We start from the raw sequence: 7,811 nt of genomic DNA, 5'->3' as shown, positions 1-7,811 counted from the left end.
TTCCAGGTGGGTCCCAGTAATCACATGAGCCCTTAAAAATGGAAGGCTCTGAGAAATTCAAAGCTCAAGGGGGATTCCATACACCATCACCAACTTTGAAGAAGGAGGAGGCTACATGTCAAGGAGTGTGGGCAGTCTTTAGGATCGGAGGGTGACACTCTGCTGACAGCCAGCATATAAATGGGGACCTCATAACCAAGGAACTAGATTCTATTAGCTGAAGGATGCTGGAAACAGATTCTCCCCAGGCCTCCAAATGAGAGCCCAGGCCAATGGACCCCTGATTTGGGTCTTCTGATCCACTAAGCAGAGTACTCAGCTGAGCTCACCAGACCTCTGGTACTCCTGACCTCCAGAATTATGAGATAATTAATGGGTATTGTTTTACACTGCTAAATTTGTGGTACCTGGTTACGGTAGCAGTAGAAAAGTAATTTCTGCCCCGTTGTAGGATCATTATGCCTTTTTATAAGGTGGTAAAGTGACAATAATATGGAATCAAAAGTGTGAACCGCAGTTATACTCCAATAAAGCTTGATTTTTAAAAATGTGAACTAAAAAGGACAGTGACCCTCAGGAACATGGGACATACAACGAGATTTTAAAGAGGTAGAGGAAATTTGATATCCGCAGGGAAAGAGAGGATTCCGTTAAGGTGGAATAGAGAGAGACCTTCTTAGAAAAGATTCAGGATACAGGAGACGACGAGAAGTCTGCCAGGTGGGTAGGTTCAGAGGCTGAACTAGGGGGTGATATAGAGTTTCTGTGCTGTGATGGAAAGCCATCGTCTTTATGTGGCTTGGGAAGAGCAACGATGAGCAGCATACATCTTTCGTGGGAAGATTTTACAACCTGTTCGTGAAGAACATAAAAGCCAGTGGTTTCATGCAAGGTGAGAGTGGGAGAGTTCACATGTGATGTAAGTTTGATGTAAAAAAAACTCATTAAAAAAAAAACAACCTAACATTGAGCTACAGAAAAAATGGACTTAGATATTTCTATATCCCCTGTCCAAATACCATCTTAATCTTACCCTTTTCAACTTTGACCTTTGACCTTTTTCCAAGTCAGAATGTTGGCGAAGCTTCTCTCTTATTTATTGTTGCTCTTTTTAAAATTTCTATTTTAATAATTTGTCATTCTCATTTGCCACCATAACTTCCTTTTTTTGATAGTCATGGCACCAATGAATAAGTATTTTCAATGAAATTGCAATTCATATTTACATAGCAAGTTAAATTAAACACTGATCTCTAGTCAAACAAATTCGTACTGTCAAATCTAGGCACTAGGGCTTCCCTGGTGGTGCAGTGGTTGAGAGTCCGTCTGCCAATGCAAGGGACACAGGTTCGATCCCTGGTCCGGGAAGATCCCACATGCCGCGGAGCAACTAAGCCTGTGTGCCACAACTACTGAGCCTGCACTCTGGAGCCCACGAGCCACAACTACTGAGCCCACGTGCTTAGAGCCCGTGCTCCGCAACAAGAGAGGCCACCGCAATGAGAGGTCTGGCCCCCGCTCGCCACAACTGGAGAAAGCCCGCGCGCAGCAGCAAAGACCCAACTCAGCCAAAAACAAATTAGTAAAATAAATTTCAAAAAAATCTAGTCACTAAATTACCTTAAATAAATATAGTAACCTCAAAATTGTTAGAAGTATATATTACAACATATCTGAAGAGGCTGTGTCACAGAACAGTGTATTATTAAAAAATATCTATCTGCAAAAGGGAGCTTTGGGAAATTGATCATGTTTAATATATGTATATAAATTAATGCAGAAGAAGCACATATGTTAGTAATCATATTTTATCACAATTATATTTGTGCATAGCCTTATTCAAATATTTCTTATAAAGAAGATATAGCATGTGCTATTAGAAACATCTCTGTTCAAGTTACATTTCCATTTTCTCTTACCCTGGCATTCATCACAGTCGTTACAAGTGTTGTTGAATATAGATACCTACCCAAAGTTTAAGAAAGGGATGAAGTTATAGGTTACTGCCACTAAGCCATTTACACGTGACGCTTGAGTCCCACCAGTCTTTGATTTATTGCCACTATAATGCAAAATATGATTTAATAAGTATTCAGCTGCCTGAGACCAGGTAAATGTCTATCCCTTTTATATGCAAGCTCACAGCTCACTAACTCAAGCAATTACATTTTATTCTAGATTACCCTAAATAAACATATTCCACATTTATTATACTAGAGGTTAGACCACAGATGTTCTTTGCAGACTACATTTTTTATAATTCAGAATCACTACAAGTAACTCTAATTTTGTGAGGCCAGTTTAGACTTGGCAACTAAAGAGAATGCAGATTTTGAATGCCATTTGTACTGCGCAGTTAAATTATTACACGTGCCTTTTGGTCAGGTGGAATTATCCACATGCTTTTTCTTTTGGCCCGGTGGACATTTTCCTCTTGTTAGCACTATGCAGGAATCCTCTATTCAACCTTTAACCTATGCATCAAGAACTTTCAGGAACGGTATGACTGCTGATTGAGGGAAAATATTTTGCTGAATATATTGCCAACATTTCAGAAAATTTCTACAGAAATTTGTAATTGAATTTGTGCACATTTTTTAGCATGTCCTTCCAGAACTGCTCCAATCAAATCATATTTATTAAGCAGATAATACTCCCTCAGAACAACAGTACAGACTCTGGAGGAATCTTATTATTTAAGGCATAGTCCATTTCTTTGATGAGATTCTAATCGATCAGACAAATAAAATTAAAACACATGGGAATTAGTGTTTATAAAGCAGTATATAGGTAAGTTCTGCTCTGTGCCATAATGTTATCAGTGGTGGAAATTTTAGAGAAACATGAGGATAATGAAAAGGGAGATAAGAAATGCATACGGATTGAGAAATTATAGCGTAGAAATAAAATCCATGGACTTTGATCATAAAGTCTGGGGTATAACTCAGGCTAAAATACTTACAAAATGTGTGACCTTGAGCAACTTAATTAAAATTGCTAAATCTCAGGAGATTTTCATCTCAAAAAATGGAAAAGTGTAATTACTAACTCATAGGGTTTTGATAAAGTTAAATGAGATAATGGTAATTAGCAATTACAAAACACTTATGTGCCAATCATTCTTCAAAATGTTGTACATTTATTAAGTCATTGAATCTTCCCAACAACCCTGTGAGATAGATACTATCATTTGCCCCCTTTTATAAAATAGAAAACAGAGATACAGAAAGTACAAATAACTAGTTTAAGGTCACATCTATTAATGGAGGAGCTGGGATTCTGATTCCAGATCTCATGCCCTTGGTAATGCTTTAACATATATATCCACATATTAGGTCTATGAGATCTGATCTGTGCATAAAATTGTAACCATACCTTAAAACATTTTTTTCCAAAGGTTAGTCATTTTTCTTATAGATTTCTGCCCACATAAATGATATTTCTGAGAAACTAGGATACAGGTGATACCCATCACAATTTATGCAACCACAAAGAAATCAACCAGATTGGTAATCCAGTACAAAGTCTGTAAGAATTTAATTGTTCTGCTACTCCATTTTGAGCGTATAGGTGTACGGGAGCTATCCAATCAAAGATAACTATTCGTGAAGCTTAAATTTTAGCAGTTATTATTCTCAGTGAAGTAATATTTTGCTGAAACATTGCAAGAGTACAAAATGAGTTGCAGAGTCACGATTGATAGATTTAAGAGGGTGTACCCATATATGAGTTGAGTTTTCTCTTAGAGACATGGTAATCATCAACACTTGCTTCTTAAAAACATACATGAAACTAAGGGTTTTAATATTCTCTGTGTTTGTTATTCATACTGTGCTGGACAAATTACTTTTCTCTCCATTTCATAACATTAAAAAAGGGAAATATTCTACTGCTTTTGGTGTTTTAAGTAGTTTGCTATCTAACATTTTTATTTCAAGAGAGGAGAAACAATGATTGATTATATCAATCATGTAAATCTATTTATTTAAGTGAGAAATATAAAGTTGCCTCAGTATTCTTACTTACTCTGGGAATTGAGTAACACTATATTGAGAAAGCATGCAGTTATATATAATTTTCTACATGACAGATTACTTACCGATGTGTCACCACTTCCGACGGATCAGTTTATTTCCAACGTAAATCGTAAAAGCTATAACTGCTCAGAAATGCAGATATCGTGCTAAAAATGTCAGATGTCAGTCTCAATTCTAGTAAATAATATTTTCTGTAGACTGTCAAGAATCTTTAATTTTTGGAATACTAACTGGATATTCCTAGAGACGAACTAGAGCTATCAGAAACACCACGATAATAGAATTGCTATGTCAAGAAATCTGAAATTAATAGCATACAGAAGTGGCTTTAAAAATGTATTATTAATAGAGAAGATCCACTTCTCAAATGCTTTTTTTACAGTTACTCTTGCATTATAGAGAAGTAGAAACTTAATAATCTATAGCTTAATAATACCTTGTAATTGGACATTTCCACATTCACCAACCTCAGAGTTGCAAAGTCCAGAATATTATCCCTGAATGAGGCATTAATTGATCTTTAAATACACGAACATCACAAAGTTTAATGTATTTTACTCCAAAGGTATTGAGAGTAACCCTAAGAGAGGTGAAGGTGAAGCTGTGACGACCTCCCCGCCCACAGGACCATCAAGATGTGGTAACTTTTCCCCAGTTTTACATACACGTAAAGGAAAAGTACCCGCCTACGGTCAAAAGAAATAGATAATAATGCACAATTTTCTGGTTACTTCTGGAAAAAAATTTTTTCACCTTCCATCCTATCCTGTTTGTAAAATGAGTTCTGAGTGATAAGAGCAAGTCTAGTTGACTCATTAGAGATGGCAGCCTCGGAAGTGACAAATACTGTCAAATAGCAAAAGAACACGTGCAGGGCGTGCTCAGTACAGACGCTGAAGGACAGATTTTATTGCAACTTTGATAGCTGGAAATTAAATCTTTCTCAACCTGTTGATGGGACTCATACTCTCCTTTGACAGGTTGGATCACAAGAACTGCTAAGTAAAAACCCAAGTAGCAACCTCAATTAACTGTTTCTTAAATATGCAAATTGAACAGTAGAGCCATGTATGTTTAAATCTTGAATTTGAGTGTTGTTTGGACAGATGAAAGAAATTTCAAGACAAAATCAGTATTAATCATGGTAAGATTTTCTTCCAGACCCATGTCTGAATAAGAGCAAAAAATACGATTTTTTAAACTTTCTGCCTTGCAAACAGCTTGCAATAGATGTAATTCAGATGGCTATGAATTGTGAACTATTAGTGATACTTATTTCTACATCCTACTTGTTTTATGCACTTTGTAATGACCATAAATGCACCAGGGGGTATTTACTCTGTATCAGGTAAGAATATTTGATTACTCTTCTATAATTTTGATTTACATGGGAAGTGTTTACATTACATATAAAACAACATAAAATCTATGGCATTTTTAAGTTTTTTCACTTGAGTGCAAATTCAAGAAAAAAAAAAGCACTCAATGTGTAATTTGAGTGTTACTTTTTTTTCTGCTCTTAGGTAAAGTAAATATATATACAAATATAACAGTCTACAAATGTGCAAATAAATCCTCAACTATTTAGAAAAAAAAGAATTTTAATCTTAGGACATCACTCTGAGCAAATCAGGAAGAAAAAGCCACTACAAGTTACAGAAATAAGAAAGCTTATATACAAGGGCCAGAGAATGAAGGAGAATATAAGCGGCATCATGCCCAGGAGGGATGCAAAGTGAAAGCTTGTGGAGAGGCCCCCAGATCGCTTTGACAGTGGCCTGGTAGCCCCCCAGGGACATGTGCACAGCATCGGGCCTGTTGCAACCCCTGTACTAGTAGAAACAGCCTCCTCTCTGAACACCTCCGAATCTTAGGATCAAGAAGCTTTCTGTTTAACTTACTGTTAAAAAGATATATTATTAACTAGAGCCCAGATGTCAGTGCTTCTGTAAAAGAAAAGAAATTAATGTAAAGATAAGCTGGTTGGGCCCAGAATAATTTTTTCATCCACCAGGTATTTGAAGTTAGTGGAAAAATCCTATTCTCAGAGTGGCAACCTGACCTACTTCCTCACTCGTAATTGCTATCTTGCACATCATTCTCAGGAGTGCTCAGATCAAAGCTTGGGCTCAGCTGAATCACCCTCCCAGGGATGCAACTTCCGGGAGAATTGTCACTTTCCCTGAAGCTTACATTTCCGGACATTGTAATAGACAATAATTTGCAGTTTACTAAAGGGTGTTTATGGGTGACTTTTTCATGTCCTTAATCAAGACAGACTTATAAGTGTATTTCAGCAATGATGGGACACATTCAAGGCTTTTACCATTAAAGTTGAAACAACCAGAGACCAAAATCACCATAAGCAGCTGCTCTTTCTTCTAGTGATCAATACCAGAAATTTTTAATTTAATAATAGATTTTTGAGAGTATAAGACATTTAACTTGTTATCACAACTGTCAAATATAGCTTGACTGTGATTTCAGCATAAATAAGATATTAGAAGAAGATAACTTTGAATTAAATAAAGACATAGACCCCATGCATACATGTCTGTATATATACATATATATTCTGCATGTTCTTTTGAGTGATGTGCAGACTCCCTGATTCATATCCTTGAATTACAGGTGCCCATGACTCTAGCACTGCACATCTTCAGTAACAAAAGCAGAAACAAAACAAACAAATCACTAAAAATAATAAAAACCCAAGTGCCTCCTAACACCACACATTCTCATGATAACCACTGTAGATGAAAACATACTCTATTATATAAATAAACTATAATTGAAATAGTTCATTTCAATTATTCATATGCTATGAAGCCATGGAAAACATGAAGAAATATGAGGAGGATGATGATAGATAGATAGATATAGATAGATAGATAAAATAGGACAGTTTGAAAGGATATATACTGTATGATTTCAATTATATGACATCCCAGAAAAGGCAAAATCATAGAGACAGTAGAAAGATTAGTGGCTGCTAGGGGTCTGTGGGGAGATAGGGAGGATGAATAAGTAAAGCACAGGGGATTTTTAGGGAATTTATACTATTCTGTATGACACTGTGATGGTAGATACATGGCATTATACATTTGCCAAAATCTACTGAACTTAACCAAAAGCATGTAAGTTAGAAAATCATTGGACAGTTAGGGCATCCTGGGAAGGACTGTGACAAGAGAATCTAACTCTGTTACAAATGTATGAAACATCCTCACGCCAAGGGATGGGAGTGAGGTGCTCATCCTAGAAACTTTGGAAATAGGTGGAGTCTGTAAGACTAAAGGCAAAATGTACTGTGTACAAGCACTGTCTTCTAATTGATAAAGTGATTTTCAAGGGGATATACAGGTTCAAAATTCTGATGCTGCTGTGACAATTCTGTATGTTTAATGCATACTGGCATTAAACATGTAAGGACAAAGAGATTTTTCACTATTGGAGCAGGACTTCACAGATAAACAAGGAGAGGAGGCTAGAACGATCCACGTGGTAATGCATCAGAGTTGGAGACCTCAGTGGGAACTCATGTTTCACTCAATATAGGTACCGATGGTTACAGATACAAATGTGTATGCATACTCACGGGTTAGTACACACACAAATATATCCTTGCTCAGGTGAGATGATCACAAAGAAATTATGCATCAGTAGCAATAAGCACATTCAGCTCCCAGATCTTGATTAATAATACTGTTCTCCAAAAATGGGAACCAGAACTCCTTGGAGAAATGGCCGATTCCAGGATTGAGATGGGAAAGA

This window comes from Leucopleurus acutus, assembly GCF_964270905.1.
Source record: "Leucopleurus acutus genome assembly, chromosome: 13".
NCBI lineage: Eukaryota > Metazoa > Chordata > Mammalia > Artiodactyla > Delphinidae > Leucopleurus > Leucopleurus acutus.
Note: the sequence above shows the minus strand (reverse complement) of the source record.